Source organism: Macrobrachium nipponense, chromosome 20 (genome assembly GCF_015104395.2).
Source record: "Macrobrachium nipponense isolate FS-2020 chromosome 20, ASM1510439v2, whole genome shotgun sequence".
NCBI lineage: Eukaryota > Metazoa > Arthropoda > Malacostraca > Decapoda > Palaemonidae > Macrobrachium > Macrobrachium nipponense.
Window position 1 is genome coordinate 49,734,632 of NC_061089.1, and position 25,087 is coordinate 49,759,718.

The window sequence follows — 25,087 nt, forward strand, 5'->3', positions numbered from 1 at the left end:
CGGTTTCTGTAGGGTGGTTGTGCTGGTGGTGTTGGTTGTTCGAATTCCCATCAGTTCTGCTACTAACTTCTTGCTCCTGCAATATGTCAAGTTATTGTTTCTGTGATACTGGTGGTGTATTATGCCCATTATTTCATTGACCTCATTGTTTTCTCCCTTAATTTCTTGGTGTTGTAGGCTTTCATGGAGGGGATCTTTGTTCTCTCTGTATCTGGTCCATCCATTGCTAACTCTATCCCTACCGTCCTCTCTGTTACTTCGTCGGGTGTTTCTTCGTGTGTCGTTGTTGATACCTCATCCTCCCTGTCGTCTTCTGTGGCATCGTCTCTCAGTTCGTCTTCGTGTAATTCGTTGTCGTGTGACATTTCCCTTTCCAGTTCTTCTCTTTCTGTTGGGGAGAGCCAGTTCTTTTTCTATGTTTCCTTACTGGTCTGCCAGCCTCTGCTCTGTTTGGGGGGGGGTGTTATTCCTCTCATTCCAGATGTTGACCATCTTCTTCTATATCCTCTCTCCGTCGGGTTGCTCTGATGTAGCATCTCCAATTTCCTTATTTTCTTCTCTTGTCCATTTCTTCCTTTTTGCCTCTGTAGCTCCAATCTCAGGCTGTTGATTATTGTCGTTGTGGTGATCAGTTGCTGGATGACGACCTCCAAGTACCTGACCGTCTTCCCCTTCAATTGGGTTGAATACCTGGTTGCGGACGAAGCTCCTCTGTTGCCAGAGGTTCCATTTACGTCGTTGTCGTTTAATCCTTCATTTCTTTCCATCATTGCTGAGTTTTTGCTATTTAACCATAGCTGCACCCGACCCCATCAGGGATAGGTTACTCATTTACAGCTGAGTAGACTGAGGAAATTATGGTAAAGATCCTTTCCCAAGGAATCAACGCCAGAGAGAGCGGTCACCCATCCAACGACTGACAGAGCCAATGTTGCTTAACTTGACTTAGTCTATTGACGACCTAACCCACTCCTCCACGGCGCCACTTTTATTATTGATTATTATTATTATTATTATTATTATTATTATTATTATTATTATTATTATATTATTATTATTATTATTATTATTATTACTGAAAGTGATGTACATAGTAATCACAAGTAACTATCAAACAGTGACATTTAGTAAATTCAAACCATTTAAAAGAAATTTGTACTTTATTCTGTATTTTAGATAACTTATAATTCACTAACTATCATTAGTCGGTGAACAGATAAAGGAAATTCAACGCAACTAACGAAACCCATTAGCATTATTTCTGATATTTATAGGCTGTCTAAAAAATGTGTACAAAAGAAGTTTTTATTGTCTTGTGTTTCATAGTTATGCTTGTCTGCTCTTGGTAGTTAGGGCTATGAACCTGAAACAAAACAGTAAACATTACAACTATTTTTTCTTTGAGTTTTGCTTTATCAAATATCGAAGGGCGAATGGGCAAACATTGGTGTTGACAGTTGATGTCCTATCGAAAGCAAGCTTTCTTGCTTCATAAGTAGCACGCTCATAACAAACTCTGTCAAAGACCTTTCCTACTTTTTAAAAATTTTTCTTTATATTTTATTATGAATATTCTCAAGCGGCAAATGAGCTAAAAAAAATTATACCGTTCTTTTCTCTCTTTTTTCCTGTTTTTGCTTGATATTTTGCAAGTGCAAGCAGCCCACTTAGAAAAATTAAAATTTAAAAGAAAAAAAAATCACCCTATTGACGCAACGAGGAATGCCAGTTTGGGACGATCAATGTTGCATTGCCAGCTGACAATTTGTGCAATTAGCCGATCGTTTTGTGTACCGATCGTTTGCTGCAGGGAGCCCATATCGAATGTGAATATTCCAGTTAAAATTTCGTGTGATTGGCTTTTTTTTTTCTTCCTTTTTTCCATTTTATGGGTTGCCCCTGGGTTCTGCGAATCAGGGTACTCTAGTATGGAAGGGGAGTGGGAAGAGGTAGGGGTAGGGGCCAGGGAGGGAGGGACATGCATTAGCATCACCTACCTATTGTGCAGTTTTTTTTTTTTCGAGATTGCCTTAATTTGATTAAAGGTCGCATTCAGCAGAGGGTCTGTATGATTTTCCAGGGAGAAAACGATTCTCTCTCTCTCTCTCTCTCTCTCTCTCTCTCTCTCCTCTCTCTCTCTCTCTCTCTCTCTCAGGTCATAAGTTTGTATTTACTATTATGAATCATATTAATAAAAGCTTCATTAACTCTTCTCTCTCTCTCTCAGTTCATAAGATTGTATTTGACTTAAATGCTGACCTTATTCCTAAAAACATAATTGATTGTGAATAACATACAAACACTCACATCTGCTTGGATCAGTGATTACGACCCCGGTCAGTGGTCACACAGCAAAAGACCAGAGTTCAAATTCAAGGTGGGAAAACGTATGTTTTCTTAAAAAGCCATAACATTTTGCCTCTGTTGCTCAAAGCAGTTAATTGGGTAGCCAGTAGCTTCATCACAGAAGACTTTATGATAGCCGGAAAGTTACCTCCACATAAGCTTGGACTCCCTCTTAATGTTAAAAGGAACACACACACACACACACACACACACACACACACACACACACACACACACACACACACAAATATATATATATATGTTACATATGTATGTATGCATGCGTATGGCAGTCCCCAGGAAGAGTTGCATACTATGTAAAATCTTGTAATGCTAAATAAGACATTCAAATGAAAACAGACCCTAAACATAAGAAAGAACATAAAGAACGGCGTGAACTCTGTATTCCGGAGCTTAATGTAGTCATTTCGTCGGTCACTCAGACGGCCGTAGATGAGTTCGCTTCCGCTTGGAGCTGCTCCTGTAGAGAGAGAGAGAGAGAGAGAGAGAGAGAGAGAGAGAGAGAGAGAGAGAGAGAGAGAGAGAGAATTTGTTAGTCTGATAATGCGCGAGAGCACTTGCGTTAAGTTTATATTATAGGACATCTATTTGCATCACATCAACCGGAAACCGCATTAATTTTAAGATAATATGAACAACACGCCTTTAACAAAGCCCAACAACCCCCCCTTCCTTAGAGAGAGAGAGAGAGAGAATACATTTCAGTGAAAAACAAAGGGTAATTACAATCGCGGAGTTTCATTCCAGATGACCTGAGATTTTCGGAAATGGAACGGTATGGATACCAGGGTGGAATACGTGTGGAATGAGAATATATTACAAATTGAAGAAATCGAAGTTTAAAAGATCTCTCTCTCTCTCTCTCTCTCTCTCTCTCCATTTGCCAATCTGTCCGTCTCTGCAACAAAACGAAATGGATATGACTTTCATTATATTCTATTACTCTCATTCTGTCTGTTTGCAGTCTCTCCTTCACTGTAACAGAATGAAATTTGTAGGACTTTCATTATACTCTATTACTCTCTCATTCTGTTTCTTCGTCTGTGACGTTCATTATATCATATTATTCTCCCATTCTGTCCTCTGCAACAGAACGAAATGAATAGGACTTACATTATATTCTATTACTCTCATTATGTCTTTGCCCGTCTATCCGTCTCTGCAACAGAATGAAGCTGGTAGGACTTTCATTATGTTATGTTACTCTCCCATTCTATCTGTTTGCCTGGTAGGACTTTCATTATATTATGTTACTCTCCCATTCTGTCCGTCCCTGCAACGGAGTGAAATGGGTAGGACTTTCATAATATTATATTACTCTCTCCAATTCTGTTTGTTTGCCCGTCCGGCCGGTCGTCTCTGCAACAGAATGAAGTTTCCAGGACTTTCATTATACTCTATTACTCTCCCATTCTGCTTGTATGCTCTTCCGTGACTTTCATTATTTTACTCTCCCTTGCTGCCTGTTTGCTCGTCCGGTCGTCTCTGCAACAGATTGAAATTGTAGGACTTTCATTATACTCTATTACTCTCCCATTCTGCTTGCTTGCTCGTCTGTGATATTCGTTATATCATATTAATCTCCCATTCTGTCTGTTTGCCAGTGTGTCCATCTCTGCAACAGAACGGGTAGGACTCATTATATTAAATAAGCGCTCCCGTTCTGTCTGTTTGCCCGTCTGGCCGTCTCTTTAACAGAACGAAACGAGTAGGAGTTTCATTATATTCGCTCACTGAAGTGACTTCCCTGTGAGAGCATTTCCCTTTTGATGACATCACTCGCTGGAAATCGTGTCGAAAACAAACTTGTTTCATAAACCGTACATGATTTTTATAACCCCCTTTTCCCCTCTTTTATTTGTCAGATCGGAAGGCCAGTGTCGAGAGAGGGAGACGATTGTTAATGGGTAGGAGGGAAGTTGGGAAGGAGAGGGGGTGGCATGGGAGGGGAAATAAGTTGGCATCTCATGAAGGGAGGGGAAGGAAGCGAAGCAGATGTGAAGAAGTGAAGGGGATAAGTAACGGGATGGTGAGGTGAAGGGAGGAAAAGAAGGGTATCGGGTAGGTGAAGGGGGGCAAGAAGGAAGGGAAGATTATGAAGGGCGGGGGGCCTGCATCATCCTTGGAGAACAAGGGGAAGGGGGAAATACGTGAAGGGAAGGTGTCTCCGATTGAATATTTGGATGGTTGGGAGAACCAGGCAAACTGTGAAAACGAAGTGGCGAATGGATGGGAAGGGGTAGAGAGAGAAAAATAGTCTCTTGGGTGGAAGGGGGGGTGGGGGTTGTGTCGTAAGGGGTATCAAGTGAAGGGGAAGTCAAGGGAGGGGCAAAATGGGGCAGGGGTAGGGGGTTGTGAGCAGCGGCAAATGTTTTTCCCAGAAGCGCTGGGGAGTCGTTGTTCATTTGATTATTTAGGAGGCATTTTGCTGTGCTTCATGAATGTTTACTGAATCGCCGCGGTGCGAGAGCGTTTTTTGTACGTTTTGAATGCTGTCATTCTATTATGGATGACTTACTACAAAATACACTCTCTCTCTCTCTTTCTCTCTCTCCGGTATCTGGATGTCCCCGCCAACGCACACAGCCGGCAGCCAGCGCTCAAGCGCGCCCGCAAACACACACACACACACACACATACACTAGGGCATGCACGCAATCTACGCGCTTGCAAACAAATGTATATCGTGTATTGTATAATCACCAACTTAAGTTTAGAAACATTGAGTGCATGCGCACGTTCGTACACTCGCAGCAGACGTGTGCACGCACGCACGTAATCCTTCAAACAACAAAGCGCCCGGAAGGCAGGGACGCACGCACGCACACACGCACGTAATCTGCATGCACACAGATGCATGTATTTCGTTTATGCGTATTCTGTCCCGAGCTCACAATTATTTTCATTACAGATACGGACGCGCACAAGAATGACCTCGATGTCGAATATGTATCTTTACTAAGGTTTCAGTTTAGACCACACACACACACACACACACACACACACACACACACACCCGCACATTCTGCGTGCAAAAAAATCCAGGATGATTTCATGTACGCAAATGAATTTCATCCAACATACAGATAAACATAAATGATTGTGCATTCACGCACTTACATGAATGCATAATTCTATATGCATACAGGTTCGAACTTTCTCAAATGCACATTTCCCTAATCATATGCATGGGGAATACTAAACTAAGATGTTCGAACATGCACACATATAAATGCGCATATAACGGTCACGCACTTCAGGTGTACAGACACGGACGAATTTTTATACGTACAAACACTTTTACTCGTACACATAGAAACATGAAGCCAGCATACGCACATAAACAAATACAGTTGTAAAAGCCTACGCATACTCCTCATATCTCATACTCTTAAGTATAGAAATACAATGTCATACGTTCACATATGCGCACATACAAGAAGACATCCAATCATAAATAAAAGTAAACACAATCATGCAATCGTGTAAAGTCACGTAGACTCACATGTGAAAAGGAACAAAGATTAAGTGCAATATTGACGGTCGAAACAGAACCTTCGTCAGTCTCTCCTCCTCTCTTCTCTCTCTCTCTCTCTCTCTCTCTCTCTCATATATATATAGATATATATATATATATATATATATATATATATATATATATATTAATATAACATATACATATATATATATACATGTGTATATATATATATATATACATACATGTATATATTTATATACATATATATATATATATATATATATATATATATATATATATATATATATATATATGCCATATTTCGTCAGCATAGTTCTTCAACTTTATAAGACAAAGCTATCATGTTATACGGTCAGTATTAAACATATCCAAAGAAAAATTATTAATATGTCGCATCATTACACACACACATACACACACACACATAGTTCTGTCCTTTCTTATATGGGCATTCTACTCTATGGAAACTTACTAAGCAAATTGATTTTATTCAGGTGATTGTTCCATGTGAATGTTTACTCATTTGGAAAATGATAATAAAGTATTTCATTATTATTATTATTTTATTATTTCATGAGACACTACCCTTCGTCAGCACCATCGACATCCTAGGGTAGCCTCAATACCTTTGCCGTTTTTAGATAAGTAAGAACGTGAGTTGAGATTAAAAGGAAAATGACGCGGTGTTAAATGTAGAAATCCTTATGGCGCTTAGTTTTAAAAATTTCTCTCCTGCTGCACTGAAGACGAGCTTTGGCAAGTGCGGACAGAAGGGAGAGTGGCTCGGTAAGTGTGAAAGTAGACCTGCCATAGGGTTTTTCAACATATCCATTTCGAATTAACATATTATTAAACGGAAAGCTGACGGACACTAGTAAAAGATAAAACTTTTAAAAGGTAAAGTATTAAGAGATGGTAAAACAGCTGAAGCTTTAATAGATCGAAAAATATTTTATGAAGGTAACATTATTGTTTGTGTTATACAAGAATCGAGAACTTGAAGGCTGATTGTAATATCTGAAATACTTGTCAGTTAATTTGCATGAATTACTGAACACTGAAGATCAACAAATAAGAAGTGGTATATATAGGGGAAACTTTATAGAAAATTTAATGCCTTAATTGATTAATAAACAAACTTTCCGTCACTATAGTAAATATAAAGATATATAATATATATATATATATATATATATATATATTGTATATATATATATATATATACATATATATATATATATATATATATATATATATATATATATATATATATAAAAGGAAATTTAGAAGACATATTGATAAAGTTGCATCTTTTTCCAGTTTTGCGAGATAGAAAGGAATGGAATCGAATATGAAATTTAGGCCAAAGGCCAAGCACTGGGACCTATGAAGTCATGAAGAAGGTTATATGGGCGCAACAGGAGGAAAACCTCGCTGCTGCACTATGAAACATTTGTTAGGAGAGTGTGGAAAGTAATCAGAAAGAAAGATAATATGAATGGAGGTACAGTAAAAGAGAAGTCGTTGCAGCTAGGAGCCGAAGGGACGTTGCACAGAACCTTCAGTAATACCTACATGCGGTGCACGGACGGCACTATCCCTTGCGGGGGAGATAGAAGGGAAGGGATAAAAATAGATACTATAAGGAATAGGTACAAGAAAATGGAAGAGAGAGAGAGTACGTGCTTCTGAATGCCCGGTTTTTATTCGTCACCTTTTATTTAATGAAAAAGAAGGCCCAAGAAACTTTTTTAAATTGATAGTGATGATAGCAGCAATCGTAATAATATTAATCTTTATTAGAAATCCATAAATATATCAGTAAATTGTGTTAACGTTAAGGACGCCGTACAGGTATTCGAAAGTCTTTGTTATTAACTCTTACATACAATATAATTTACTGATATAATGTGGAACTTTTGATAAATTACTTAACCACGCCATAATGAATTTCTTAGCTTTAATATGAATATTACTCTCTCTCTCTCTCTCTCTCTCTCTCTCACACACACACACACACACACACATATGGTCACTTCGGAAGGAATAATGAAAATGCGCAAATTGTAGTTTTTGCAAATTACAGCAAGTTTTCCTTTGGACAATACTGGTGTTTACATGAAATGTTTGCAATGTATCATTGTCGAACAAATGAATTGATTATTGAGAAATTGATTAACTTAAAAATTAATTACTAATTTAAAATTAATGTTTGCATCATCAGTTTTCCAATTTTTCTACATGGCCATAATCAAGTTAAAATTTCGTGAGAGGTTTGTGAAAAATTGAACGTGTATAGAATATATAAGCTAAGATAAAGAAAGAGGGTTAAGTTTCTAGCATCTTTAATCGTGTTTTGTTCTTTTTCTTACACAGGTGAGAAAAGCAAAGAAGCCAGGTGAGCGATCGCGGAATATCTGCAGGAGACTCGCATCTGTCTCAACAGGTAAGCCACTGATCAATTTCTAACTTAGGTGCGGTACAAGGTAGGAAGAATAATAGCGGAATCCTATTTTTAGAGGACAAGCTAAGAAAGGGATAGACACGTATGCCATCATACATATAGTCATACATACATACATACATACTTGCACATATACCTTAAACTGCCACCTCCAGGAGGTAAATCTTACATACACAAATCTCTTGCGTTGTAATTTTCACACGACAAAAATAAGACTTGTAAAGCAATAATATATATATATATATATATATATATATATATATAATATATATATATATGTGTGTGTGTGTGTGTGTGTGTGTATGTATGTATGTATGTATGCATGCATAATTGCTCTTGCGTTTGAAGTCTTATTTTTGTATGACAGAGCTATTCATTATATTATTTCCGTGTCCTTTTTTTTTTTTATAACACATAAGTGATACACCTACGAAGAAAAAGCTGCGGCATTAATCAGTATCCCCCATCGACAGTCATTAATAGCTTCTTACAGAAGCGTTCTGTTTGTTCGTGTGCTTCTCTCTCTCTCTCTCTCTCTCTCTCTCTCTCTCTCTCTCTCTCATTTATCACCGTTTTTTTTTTATTCTTTTCTTTCGCCGGCATAGGGAGACCTCTTGAGAAAATAACGGGGGATCAAGAGCTGATGAAAATGAGTGTGTTGAACAACCGGCCGAGATGGAGAGACCCCAACAAGTTCTTATCAGGGCGGGGTCGGGGTCGTGTAGAGGGGTATTGGTTTGGGGTTGGAGGGATGAGGGGCGGGAGGGAGGGGTATGGGATGGAGGAAGGGGGCGGGGGGAGTGGGGAATGGCGTCCCGCATTCCTTTATTCATGAGCTACACGCTTCCCCTGTTTGGACGAATCAAACATTCAAGGCGCCAACTTTCGAACTCAGAGCTATTTTCCCTGACAGTTCTCTTCTCTCTCTCTCTCTCTCTCTCTCTCTCTCTCTCTCTCTCTCGAATCGACAACAAGGCTCTCAGTATTTATGCCGCGAATCGGGAGGATAGATAAAGCGGATCGGAGTTAATGTGGACGCTGGTTATTTCATCGCTCATCGGCATCAGCGTACGGGTTTAATACGCGTCTCGATACTCAATCAGTGATTGCCTCCATCACTTTCGATTTAAGTTTGACTGCCATATGCAACCAACATACTCTTCAACATTTTATCGAGCTCTGATTTTCTGAGTTTTATTCGGTGTCGGACATCATTCTGATAGTCAGTCTCCATATTAGCTTCATGTTCGATGTTGATCGCGCGTGCGGTAATATTTCTCCAGGAATTGTTTAGATTTCGTTTCCAATATTAGCCTTAAGAGTCTGCCTGGAGGCTTAATTTTTTAGCATGTTAGACGCCCTATTATGAGTCTCACCACGATAACCCAATGTAAATATAATAATTAGTCCATATTACACAATAATTAGTCTTTATATTACACCTCTTTCCATAATCCTAGTCTGCACTGGTCCAGTGGTATAAGCAAACATTCCCAGTATCTACATACCTCTCGGAGCTAATGGTTGTGTCATATTTGGGCCCGAAATTCAGCTGAAATATTACTGCAGATGTTCAGTGTTCTAATTAATGGGCGTTTATCGAGGGCGTAAGTTTTCTGTTCTACAGCGCCCCATCCCCCTCCTGCTTTTTCCATAAAATGTTTTGTGGTCTGCTTAATATAGAACTCTTCAGTTCTGCAACTAATAGGATATTCGAATTGTCTACATTACGTATTATCAACCGTTTTACCCCTTATAACGTAGGACTAGCCCTGAATTATCTCCCAACTCATGCCTTGATAGCAATCGTGAAAAGATTATATATACATATATATATTATATATATATACACACACACACACACACACATATATATATATATATATATATATCTATATATATATATATTTTACGTATTTGCTTATACTTATAGAACTAAGATAGAAGGTAAAGAATTTTATGGATGCACTTTTTTTTTTTTATAAAGTTTGCATGTCGTGGGAAGAATAAAAAAGGAAATAACGGTTATTTCCACGCGCTTACTTGATCTGATTAATCCTGGATGAACCCCTGTAGCAGAAAACTTCCACAATAGCAGCCCCTCATCCTACCTTCGCAGAGAGCTCATTATATTCTCTTAGAGAGAGCAAGAGAGAGAGAGAGAGATTACCTTGCTCTTTCAGTAATGGTATTGCTTCATTCATCACGGACAACCTTTTCTATATGGTCTCGATACGTTATAAGAGAAACATGGAAAGCCGGTACAAATCTTTGCACCTTATCACCTGCAGGACAAGCTATAGCACAGCGGAAAAAAAAAAAATATCGTTATATCACAGAGTTCCATCGTGACGAAGATTGAAAAAGTACGTGATAAAATGTATACACTATCCTTTGGTATTGTGTTAGACGAATGGCACTGAAAATTGCTTTAGAAGTACAACCAAACGTAAGGATTTTTATTTGTATGTGCACACATATATAAGGCTATCGTTTCGTTTTGTGTAAAACTGGAATTATTTTTGTTATAGTGGGAACGATTTTGATACTAAGATAAAAGAAATCTATCAATATTTACATATTGTATCCTAGTGTTTAAAACCTAATTATGGGCATCCGTGTATTGTTATTGCTACATTATAAGTGCGATGCACTAGCAAAATGACTTGAATATCAATATATTATATAGTGTGCTTGGCGCATTTTGCTACCAGTATCCTTACAAAGGAAAAGTAAATAGTCATTTCCTTCAAGTTACGGATAAAAAACATTTCCAAACCACCAGTTCCAAGGAAGAGCGTAACATTCCGGTAATTTTTTTTTTATTATTATTTTTTAGTTCGGAGAAATCACAGGGAATAGAGCATGAAAGTCTAAGGCGGAATCTGACGTTACACGAAGACATGAGCACGAAAATAAAGGCTGAAGCAGAAGAATGAAAGCTACGTTTGAGTTTTGAAGTAGTCTGACAGCGGTGAAGGGGCTGGGGGGGAGGGGTTTATTGCTCAGGGTGGAGGTGAGTGGGGAGACGGGAGCCGAATCCCAACGGGGAGGAGGAGGGGAGGGGGTTAGGGGGATAGGAGTTGTAGGCACCTGTGAGAATTTCTGCGTAATCAATTACAAAGAGAGAGAGAGAGAAAGAGAGATCGCGTGGAATGGATGTTCAGTGACAATATCAACGCCGGGAATGGAGAGATTGAGACCGAGCGATTAACATTCGTTTATGCCCCGGCATCGAGGGGTATTAGAGGGTATTTAATAGCCGAACTGGTTAGTAATCACCACACAGGGACGCCTAATTCCCGCGGCGTGCTCGTCAGTAAGCTTATTAAACCGGACATTAATCAATTCATGACCAATTTATCCCCGTCCTGCTAATCAGATTACGATTCAAAGCGATAATTATCCCTCTTAGATCGTCGTAATAATATCAACAACAACAACAACAACAAAAAGAGGAAAAAAGCGCTCCGCCTGCAGGATAATATAGTTGATTCGTGCGGCATTTAATCCCTGGTTTAATTAATTCATGAGGCCGTTAATGCTCGTCAATTAATCCATGCCAGTTACTGTTTGTGAGGCGGCTAATCTGTGTCCATCAGTCCGCTAATTTGCGCGATATTTAGTCGCATTGCTGGTCCTGCTGATCATCTGCCTCCTCATTCCGTTTCGGCAGGCCGTGTCACACACACATACACACACTCCCTCTCCCTCTCTCTCTCTCTCACTCTCGTAGGGGGATAGTGCCGCCAGTGCACCTCACGAGGCGTACCGTACTGGTTTATGTTACTTTTATTCAGTGCAATATGTTATTTGCGGGAAACCTTTTTGATGACTGCTTTAACCAATGTGGACTCACATACCTTGACGGTGAAGGGTTAAGACCCCCTAGCTAGTATTGTAATACTGTGCTGTTTACAAGGCACGAAATTCATAGGTTTAATTAAGTGTTCTCTCTTGTTCTGTTACCATTTCCCGTTTCTGCTGAATCTCATCGAGGCCTTTATCCTTTCAATAAATTCTATCTGTTATACCGTCCTGGGTTATGTTTAAACGCCAGGAATCGATTTGGTAAATTGGTGGACTGATTTTTTAATGACAGGTCACTGGTTACATTTGTGTTTTTTGTAGTTTGATTTGATATGTAAGGTTCACAGTAGACCCTATTTGAATGACAGCCAGTTTTAACGATTTTGTTTAACAATTCCTTTATTTTATCATGTTTTCTTGTTCATAATTTTGGTTGACTTTTTAACTTCCCTTTATTATCGCCCTATGTCCAAACATTCAGTCACTTTTTATATTAGTCACCTCCTCTTTCCAAACGTTGGCATTCAGTCGCCTTGTCTACACAAATAGAATAATATGCTTTATCTCAGAATTCCTCAGCTTTTACAATTTTCCCCCTTGCCTAGGTCTTTGTTGTTAGATGTTTGTCCCAACTTACGGGGTCAGCTGATCGAATCTTCATTCTTGTTTGTGACCGTGTTCTCCTTTTTTCCCCCAACGTACTCATATTCGAATTGCTAAACCTTCGTAAATTTCATTATTCCGTTTTCTCTTATTTCCTACAAGGACTCTGTTCGTCCTCTGGTATTCCCGACGTAGAGAGAACAACTCTCTCAGAGCTTAGGAAACATTTGTATTTTTTTTTCGCGAAAGAAGAAAACTATTTTCAGTCTGTTAATTATGGTAAGTTATTGTAGTTGTACTTTTGTCATTTCTAGAGACAGATTTTCTCAAAAACTTTGTTTGCAGTATCAGAAGCAGTTATTTTGTCATTTCAAAAATTTTTTTTTTTCATTGCCGGTTCTATATATAATATATATATTATATATATATATATATATATATATTATATATATATATTATATAATAATTCTATATATATAATATGATATATATATATATATAGATATATATATTAACCAACAGGGGTTCCAGCAAGACAACAGCTTACATGATTAGTTATTAGAGACGTTTCGTGCCCCAAACATTGGCACATCATCAGTCTGGAATAAAAATGTATTCTTTTTAAAAAACAGTAAAATAAAGTAAAAGAAACAATCCAAAAATATGAATTATTAAAAGAAGCTTATAAGTATTAAAAGACTACCTATCAGTTCAGAGAACAAGAGCAGAATGACTAGAAACGTGAGGACCGACCAAACTACACTTCAGGCCAACGAAAGGGGAGTGGCAGAGACGTAATTGTTTAAATTAGGCGATAGGTGTTTAATGTAAAGTGACTCAAGTGTTGTTAGAAAGGATGCTTGGGTTGTTGAGGTAAGGATGGAAAAATGTGTTTTTTTCCATAGGAATCTTGCATTTTGAGGCATGTGTTCGAATACTCGAGAGTTCGGGATTCGATATCCTGGATCCCGTCCTATAGCTGAGTCCCATGTGACTATAATAACGGACTTGCAACAATCTCCGTGTTGAGCCAATATAAGTACCAAGGCATCTTGGGCATTCATATTTATAGATTACATTGGACAACATAAAATCTTGAAGCTTATCCTTGTAATTGAGAGGCTACCTATTCTTTTTTGGATTTACAGGGATTAGGTTAGTCTTAGGAAACCTAATTCATTTTCTATAATGTTTTTTATATTTATAGTCACATGGGACTCAGCTATAGGACGGGATCCAGGATATCGAATCCCGAACTCTCGAGTATTCGAACACATGCCTCAAAATGCAAGATTCCTATGGAAAAAACACATTTTTCTATCCTTACCTCAACAACCCAAGCATCCTTTCTAACAACACTTGAGTCACTTTACATTAAAACACCTATCGCCTAATTTAAACAATTACGTCTCTGCCACTCCCCTTTCGTTGGCCTGAAGTGTAGTTTGGTCGGTCCTCACGTTTCTAGTCATTCTGCTCTTGTTCTCTGAACTGATAGGTAGTCTTTTAATACTTATAAGCTTCTTTTAATAATCATATTTTTGGATTGTTTCTTTTACTTTATTTTACTGTTTTTTAAAAAAGAATACATTTTTATTCCAGACTGATGATGTGCCAATGTTTTGGGGCACGAAAACGTCTCTAATAAACTAAATCATTGTAAGCTGTTGGTCTTGCTGGAACCCCTGTTGGAATGTGTAGCTGTCTGCCCGCTGTCATATATATATATAATATATATATTATATATAAGTATATATATATATATATATATATATATATATATATATATATATACACATATGTCTATATATGTGTGTATATATACATGCATATATATAATTATATATATATATATATAATATATATAATATTTACATATACACACGGATACATACATACATATATGTTATTTCAGATACTTTCTTTTAAAATTAAGTACAGGGCCATTTTTTTTTTTTTTTTTTTTTTTTTTGTCAGGGTCGTCGTCTGAAACATTAAACTTTACATGAAGTATTAAAACCATCCCGCAAAATCCTAAACTGTTAGGTCACTGAAACAACTTACATGAAATTGCCTCATTTTCGAAGCAGAAATTCAAACCGACGTTTCACACTTCATTTGCGAAAGACCCGCTCTAGAATCTATCATTTCAGCCCAAATCCCTCGGGCGTTGAAAGCTATTCATTCTGATATTGTGGCTTCGACGGATTCATTGATTATTCGACTCATCTGTGTTGCATCGCATTACGCCAAGGATCAAACGGCTGACGCATTCCATGTCCGCCGCGTAATAGGAAAGTAATACCGACGATACAAATGTTCACTTCAATATCATTAACGAGCATGACTTTTAGAAGGTTAAGGCCCGTAATCTCCACCAATTTGGTTTGTTTGTTAAAAACGTTATGGAATAAGTTTTCGTGCAATATTGGTTCATTGTTTGGTATACTATAGATGTCCAGGGTGAGTGAATATGAAGTTTTTAATCAACTGTCGTCCAGCGTCTCTGCCTATCGTGCACATTTTCCGTCGGTCTCTAGAGAGAGAGAGAGACAGAGAGACAGAGAGACAGAGGAATGGGGTGTTTTGGGGAGGGGGAATTGTGAACTTTAAAGTGAAAATGCAGTAGGACGTGGTAGAAGCAAAAGAAGGGGTATGGATGAGATATGAAGATTGTAATAAATTTCTTTAAACCACTGTCAACATAAGTTACTTTAATCATTATTTCCATAAAAGAAGAAGGGGCGTGGGGTGGGAGTTGGATTTCAGTCGAGGAAGTGAAGTTTAAGGAGAGACTGGTAAGAGCCTAGGACAAGTTAGAGAGAGAGAGAGTGGGGGGTGAGGGATAGACAAAGAGCTTTTAGAGAGAGAGACAGAGACAGAGAGAACTTCGAGTCAAATCTTGCAAAAACAATTCAATTCAAAATCTGTTCATCCCTACAGAAACCGTTGAAGCAGCCCCGTTGATGACCCAAATATATTAGACATTGCACCATTCCTCTTACCCCTCCTTCTCCCTTAAAGAAATGAGAAAAAAAAGAGGTCAAGAAAAATATAACCTACCAGAAGTTGAGGAGAAAGAAAAAGAGAAGAAAAAAATATAACCTATCATTTACCTCCCATAGCATTACTACTTATGATTCAAAGAAACGTTGACACAAGTGTTGTAGTAATGATTTTTTTTTTCATTTTTTGCGAAAGCTAATTACCGGTTGTCTGTTACCTCCCGAATTCCCCCACCTGATGTCTTTGACGGACGTCCACGTCGTAATACCACTCAGGTGGAAACCATTCTATTCAAGATTGAATAAAGTAGGGAAAAAAAAAGTTGTTTATCTCGCCTAAAATTGTTATGTGATTCGTTACTACTGTCGGATTACGCTTGACAGATAGACACCACCGAATTGTGATTGATGAATGGAATTAGCATCTTCATACATATGTGACTTTTTTTCGCGGGTGGGGGTTTACATTGAGGGGTCTTAATGCAATTACGTCCAGCGTAATTTAGCGCAACGCAAGTTAAGTACTTTTATGTACACACACACACACACACATATATATATATATATACGTATATATATATATATATATATATATATATATATATATATATATATATACATATATATATATCGTATATGTATGTAGATGTGTATATATATAATATATATAGATATATATATATATATATATATATATATATAATTTCCTACCGTTACTTTAGGATTTAATTATAACCAATTTCTGGGGATCAGCATCATTGTGGCTTGTTCCGGTTATTTTATGCTTAGTGAATGTTCTTGTGGTAAGGTTAGGAAATATAAAAAACATTATGAAAAATCACAGTTATATATATAATATATATATATATAATATATATATATATATATATATATGTATATATATATATATATATATATATATATATATAATATATAATATATATATATATATATTATGACATTCGTGTGATTGGCTCCGCACGGGATAAAACTGCACGTATAAAACCCGACATCCTCTTAATATAAACCGTAACCTCTCATGTTTGTGTAAACAATAACGTGTTTTAATACATCTTTCGGTGGAGCGGAATTCTCTCCGGGTCCCACGGCTCATGATTATTGTGATAATCGGGAGTACGATGTGGTTTGCCGAGCTATCATATAACCAATTTCTACGGGACTGTGATGGCGTTCCTATATTTCGAATAATTGCTGCCGGATGAATTGCGTAATTTGGAATTGTAGCATTTAAAAAGGTGATTCTTTATATTACACCCAAAACACCTTTAGTATTAAGACTTAAATTTATTATTATTATTATTATTATTATTATTATTATTATTATTATTTATTATTATTTCCCATCATAATAATGATGTTATTGCTATTGCTGTTATTTGTGTGAGTTATGACACTTTTTATATCTGAAGTAATATTTGCCACAGCACTTTTATAAAAAAGCTCAATACATATTATAGCTGCATATGTTTTATTAATGACTGCATATTCCAAATATTAATTGTTTATTATGTAAATTACAGGTAACGCGGAATGGCAGTATTTCTAGAGTTCTTTATCCTTTTAACAGACATAAAAAATGTTCTTTATTGGCTAATTAAAATTTTTTTTTATCGTGTAACTGTTAAAGTAATTTTTGCCGTTATCATCTGTTATAATTATAGATATACCTTAATATAATATATATTATTATAATTATAGATATACTCGTATATATATATATTTATATATATATATATATATTATATATAATATATATATAGAGAGAGAGAGAGAGAGAGAGATATGTATGTGTGTGTGTACTTGTACGTGTACGTGTACGTGTTCGGTGTTTACAACTCCATTCATGCCCCGTACCCCGTCATCTGTCACTCACGGCTATCGCATCATCTACTAGACGAGGAAGAGCAACATCTGGCAGTCTTTATCCTTGTACAAGCACAAACAAAATGAGTTACATAACTCTGTTGGTGTTTTATTCATTGTTTGATTTTCTTTTTTTTCAGGAATGTAAAGACGAGTCAATATTGTCAGCAAAAAGTAAAAAAAAATTAAATTAAATTAATGGTAAAAAAAATTTTCCACATTTTTCAAATCCAGTTTAAACATATTTGGGTTGGGATTTTGAACACAACGACTGATGAATTTTTATTTATCAATCGTCTCCAGAAGAGAAACAAATTTATATGTTCTCATAGTTGAGATATTACTAAAGTGTTTCTCAAATATGACTGACTATTAGTTCAGCTTTACCCATGGTTATTGTTATAACATTCAACCAAAGACTCTCTCTCTCTCTCTCTCTCTCTCTCTCTCTCTCTCTCTCTCTCTCTCTCTCTCTCTCTCTCTCAACTCAAGTTCCATGAATAAGGGACATCATGCGAAGGGAAAAATTTGTAATGAAGGGAAATAATGTTGCCAGCCAAGAAGTAAAAGAAAAAACTGGTAAACAGTAAAGACGAATGGCTCTTCGTCCCTTCTAAGAGAGTCATAAGCAATGGTGTCTCTTATTTCCCTCGTGAGAGATCAGAGAATCAATACTTTAAAGCTAATGCTCTCTTGATCTTTTTCTACCAGAGATTAATAAATAATTGCTTCTGTATTGATTTAATTTGTACAGTCGTTCAGCTATTCCTTTGCTCGTCGAGTGATAGATAAGGCAATATAGATATAATATCAGTTTAGTATGAAGGTCAGAGATTGTGAATAAGATGAATATTCTTGTACCAGATCATCTTATTCATTCGCCTCTACAAATATATTGGTGCTCTTTCTAAATAAAATGTTGCCACAGCAGCCAGATTTCTCTGTAACGATTGCCTCTGAAACTGTCTAGCGTTACATTAGCAGAGATCAGTTCTCTGTAATTGTGTTGCTGAAGTCCCAGCATTAGAGGATGATTCAGAACTAGAATGATTGAATGTTTTGATCCCGCTACTTTCTGGCGTCACATCGACCGCGATCATCATGGAAAGCTATGTAGTATTGATCTTCATTAGACTATATATTTTAAACTGTGCTTTAATATCAGTCTCTCTCAACCCAACCTCAGAATTGCTCTGGAACATTTTTTAAACATAATCCTTTTTAACTTATGCAGTGGAACACGTCAGATTGGAAGGCTACTCACTTTTTAAATCCCATTTTAAACAGCATATTTCATAGCTGTGCATTGGGAAATGGAAAGGTCTCAGCATATTAAAGCTTATTCATCAAACATTTATCCAGAATCACTATTACAAGTGTATAGATTCGTGTTTCATAAATACACAGCTCTCGTTCTTTCTATCTCTTTCCAGTATGAAGTTTATTATTCATCAATAGAAATATATGTGGGATGTTGGAGTTTCATTTTTGAAGCCTCGCTCTTCCACAGTCCATTTTCATATGTATACGCATAGGTCTTCCTATTTGACCAATTTTTTCAAAGGTCATATAAAAGAAATAATTGCTATTTCAGTGCAATTTTTAAAAGGTATGGTCTTCACGATCATTTCAAAGGTTAATTTTCTCCTATAATACAACGAAACATGAGGGTGAAAGCTATGAGGGTTCAAATTTCATTAATTCTCTTTTATTCCCTGAACTAGATCAATTTTACCTTATTCAACGGTAACTAGATTTATAAAGATGCCATCATAATGTTTTCTCTATACATTTATCTAAGACAATTCCCAGGAGTCTTTCGACTTCCTTTGGGATTATAATCTAGTCTTTACCCCCATTTTCTCCGAGCCAGGGCTAGAAAAGGGATTTGTGTAGCACGTACTATCGTCCTTTGAATGAAAAGAAATTCTCAATTCTGGGAAAACAGTATTATGGGAATTACACACCATTCCAGTATATTTGTGTAGTTACATCCCACTCCTGACAAGAAGTTTGAGGCGTGGAATAAACTGCCACCAGAAGTTGTAAACAGCAACAGTGTGGAAGAGTTTAAAAGAAAGCTAGACAAAATCCTTAGGACACCAAATACACTGTAAAACCTCCTCCTACAGATAATTGAGCACTCGATGTCTCCTCTGATGGACTAACAAGTCTTTGAAACATCCTAATCCTTGTAACTCTTTGTAACATCTTGAAACATGTAGGCCCTGACTGCTGTGGGATTATGAGAGGGAATGGTGCACTTACGTGTGGGTGAGTGGGAGGAATTGTGTGTGGATGCTAGATGACGTTCGAAATTTTTGTGTATTTTGTATAATTATGTTCTTGAGGGCGTAGGGCCATCTTGCGTGTGATTTGGGTACTTATTTTTAGAAAGTATTTATTCATGTGGGTGTTTGGGAATGTGTTAAATTGGTATCTGGATGTGTGGGTATTTGGGCCAGTGGTGCGTCGGGGTGTCGTTGAGGTCTGTGGCATTTATTTGTTAGCCTTTGAATGTGCATGTGTATTTCATGTGTGTGTGTATGAGTGTGTTTGAATATGCAGGTTATGTCGATATGTGGTCGCGTGATTGTCAGGGAATACCGAAAGATTTCTGCCCAAGCCAGACTTCAAAAAATTCCCCGTAGAATAAAGGAAGTTAAATAGCGGTTCCAGGCGACGGACTCAGGATGATGGTAATGAACTCATTACTCTCTCAGCCCATTATTCACAAACTCTTTGTAATATTGAAACACATTACGCAAGATAAATACCTCGTGCGAGGTATGAGGCATTATGTATGATGGGGTAATTTCTCCTCATTAATTACATTAAGAGGGTCATTTATAATGAGTAATTTATAATGTGTAGCATCATAACCCTGGTTAATTCAGCCCTATAATAAATAACCGCCCGCTAATTGCCTAAGCTTCGGATCGAACCGCACCAATAATTTATTAACCTTTAGATAATGTGATGATTTAGGGTATAAATATAATATTCATTCGCTTCCGATAACTTGAGCAAATAGATAGGTAGGTATAATCAGCGTCTGTGACCTTAGTTTTTGTGATGCCAGTTTGGAAATTTAAATCAAATTAGATTTATAGGTATGGATAGAAATAGGACTTTTCTTTGTTATTAGGTTTGCAATGCCACTTTGAAATATTTTATCAAACAAGGTTTTAGAAAGATTCTTCACAACGGAGCTGAAAAATAACGAGTATATCTGGTAGTGCCAGAACTGAAACAAAAAGTGAGAAAAACATAATGTAAGGTAAAAGAAAAGTTTAAGGGTGACGAAAGCTAGTTTTTTTAACTTGTAGAAATTGGTGTTACAGCATTAACACATGTAGACTCACACAAAGTAAAAGGGAAGTTATATATATTTTTATTATCATTTTCTCATTTGGATTGTATGAGAAGTGATAATTTATCCTATAAGGTATAGCAAGAATTTAACTAAATAAGATATAAACAAAGATTCAGTCAAAACCATAAACAAAGAATCAGTCAAAACCACGCTACATCCATTGCTATAATCAGCCGAGTCTAGTTCACCGTAATTCTCTAGGGATGTTTAGCGCTTACGAAGTGAAAAATCATCCCATAAGAACATAAAAAGAATTTATCAAAACAAAATGTAAACACAGGTTCTGCCCCTTGCTATAATCTGCCGAGTCTAATTCTCTGAGAATCTTTCGTGTTTACGAAATATAAAAACCCACCCTATAAGAGCATAACAAGAATTTAACTGAATAGAATATAAAAAAATTCACTCAAAACCACTTTCTATACAGATTATAGCAAATCGCTATAATCTGCTGAGTCTGATTTTCCAAATTCTCAAGAATGACAAAAACGTTAAAGCAAATCAAACAAAGAACGGAATAACATCCTATTTGCTGGAAACCTATTTCACCACAGTAAAATGCTGACTCTTACGAAAATTAGGTCAGTTTTTTTTCTTCGTGTCTTTTACGTCCTCTTCATATTATTTTATGTCAAGGAGTCAGTCAATTAACGTCATTAGTGTTTATTAAAGAATTAGTAGTTCAAATATGTTCTCCTTGTAAGACATTTTTTATTAATTACCTTACGATTTACCTAGTTCTTCCTCTTCTTCTACTTCAACAGCTTTTCCTTATTCTTGGTCTTTCTTTTTTATTAATTGCCTTAAAAAGAGTAATTATGAAAGCCTTCCTAATGTCTCGTATGGTAGCGGATAACTAATTAACAAGGGAGGGAGAGAGAAGGAGTCAGAAATGAGGCGATGTGAATTATGTTACCTCATCTTTTGGGAAACGTCGGGCGGATGGGATGTTTTTTTCCGACGGAAACTAAAAAGAAATTATATATATACACACATATATACATACATCATACATACATATGTGTGTGTATGTGTGAGTGCGTGATCGCTGTTATGGGAAAACAGTGGTGTGTTAGAATATTTTCAGAGGTCGTATAAATTACCCTCCCATTTAAAGGTAATCAGTTTTGAGGGATGCAGTGACATAAGTATTACAAGTCCTCCATTAATACATGGAGATCATTAAATCTCTGTTGCAGAGCTTAGAAATTTATGACTAAAAGTCTCGTATTAGATTGGCCAGACGTACCTCTTTCGTATCCATAGAATTAAGGAATATGAAATAAGCAGGACAAGTGCGATATAAGTGAAATCCTGGTAAGATAGTCTAATTAAGGTGAACTGAAGAAGTTCGCTTTTGAGACATTAGTAAATGGGTTAGTCTTGAAATAAAGCCTTTTATGTACAGCCTAATCGGGAAGTCTAATCATTAGCGTTCAGTAATCGAAGGTTAGATCTCTCTCTCTCTCTCTCTCTCCATTTTTTTAATAATATATCTAGAGAACATTTACATACATAAACGCATACTTAAATAATGATGAAAGATAATTGTCGTAGGTAAAAGGTGTGAAAATATTCCTTTGGATTTGGAACATCCTATGATAAAGAAATGTTGTTCAATGAGCTCTCTCTACTCGTATAAATCGTAAATGAAACCCCTTCAGTACACGTGGAATCGGCTTCTGGGTGATCAAATTGCGCAGCCCCGATGGGAAGGTAAATTATCTAACTAAAATATGTGAGGAGGACAATAAGTTTTCAGATAATTGACGTCTGCTTCGGAACTCTCAACTTTTCGAGCTCCAAGTTACGGTACAAAAGGTTTGCAGGAGGGAATTTCATCTGTGGTGATATATTTCTAGGCAAATCTTCAGATCATTTATTCATTACAAGATGACTGTGTCGCAAACTGGCTGATGCGAATGCTTGTATGGGCTAAGGGTGCAGAACTGTACATACGAATAATAACTTGTTTATGTATACGTTCTTGTTTGTGAGAGAGAGAGAGAGAGTCTTTGACTGATCATTTTTATTCTCAGTGAGATGCTATATTTAAATGTTTCATATTAAATAGTGTATAAGAAGAAATAGTGAATGATAAAAGGATAACACAGGCCCGTAGGGAAAGGACAGGTAATGGAAAATGGAGTAACATGAATAAAAAGAGGAAAAAAAAGTGATCAAGGAGCAGAAATAAGAAAGAGTACGGTAGTCAGGGGAACGAGAGAAAGAGAATATATAAACTGGGTGGTAAAGTGAGTTGTGGGGTTGGGGAATGAGGGGGGAGGGAACAGGTGAGCGGGTAGGGGGGTTGTGGGGGGCGGGGGAGAGAGAGGGAGGGCTCGGGGAAGGCGTTAGGACTTTAAGTTATTCATCCACTAAATGTGTCCCCTAAACCTGGCCCAGGAGGATGATCAAAGATAACTTGGTTTGCATCCATTATTCAGATCTCTAAGGCCCCGGCAAACTCTGCTTAGGCGCTCATATAACACTCACACACACATACGATTAAACTCTTGACTTTCTCAAACTTCCCGACAAGTCTGTGATCATAAGCTCCGCTTGGTCAAGAGAGAGAGAGAGAGAGAGAGAGAGAGAGAGAAGAGAGCTCGTCTGTTTCATTATTGCCAACTCCTGTCTCGATGAAGATGATTTGAAGGAATGTTTACATCGTACTTAATCTCTCTCTCTCTCTCTCTCTCTCTCTCTCTCTCTCTCAATTGAAATTGTTTATTACATTTATTTCAATATTTTTATTGTTCGTTATCTGCTAGTCGCTCAGATACACCGTTTTTGCCTCTCTTTATTTTATGAATCGTTAACACTTTTCGCTTGATCTACTTATTGTTTTCTCATTTGCATATTTCGTCATCTTTAGTTATGAAGAATTTACTAATAAGGTTTCTATCGCGTATTAAATTGCATACGGACAACATTTAATCGCAAATTGGTGTAATATGTTAAAGCCATTTATCATTTCAGGATAGATTTACACCATTTCTCCAGGTTTGCAAAATCGTTTTACACTGCTGAGGTAGTTAACAATTAAGACGTAATTTGATTTCAGCGACCAAACAATTTAACGTCAGATTAGGCGGAGAGGAAACCGTATTAACATTTCTGAGAGCGAGTTCATTTCCGCATCATGTCTCCTTCGGTAGACACGCTCAGCGAATTTGCATGAGGGATTTCTACCTGATTTGTCATTTGCGATATCAAGAGAATTATTGTTCGTCTCTCGAGTATACAGGTGATGATGGTTCGTGTCATCTGCAATATGTAAACATTGGTTCTTCTTCTTCTTCTTCTTCTTCCTCCTCCTCTTCTTCTTCTTCTTCTTCCATTTTTATATATTAAAGATGATACTTGACGTCTTTAGTCAGGTTTGATATCGCATGCGATTATTGGGTACACAGAGTCTCTCTCTCTCTCTCTCTCTCTCTCTCTCTCTCCTCTCTCTCTCTCTCTCTCTCTCTCTCAGATACACGGTGCAAGGAAACGGCAAATAAAGTAAATGACGTAGCATTGGATTCCTCAATCGGCATATCGAACCAAAAAAGTTTTGAACTATAGTTAAGTTACTCTATACCACTGAAATTTGTCGCAGTCAATGAAAATTAGGATGAAAATAATAAATAAGACAACTCTTTCGCCTAATTATAAGAATGTACATTTCTTTCTGTTACTTCTTTCTAATGAACACCATATTCTTTGGAAGTTGGAATTTCAATTCCTTTGCCCCTTGTGGTGGGCTTGTTCCATATGATGAGGTTCATGTTCTTAATGATAACAATAAAAGTAAAATGATAAAGAAATGATTTTTTCGTTGCGTCACTTAATTCTGACTCATAGCTGACCATTTTTTGGTCCTTGGTACCAGAAGGCATTCATTTAAATAAGGACGCTGATCTTATCAGCGTTCAATTCTCCCTCGTTACCCAGATTATGCACATTCGCCATACTTCTCTCGACTTCTACATCTGGAGATAAGTATGAAGGCCATAATCCACACCACAGCTAAGTCAGAAGGGAGAAGTAGATATTTCCCTCTCCTTATAGCAACGTCCTTTTACAATTTC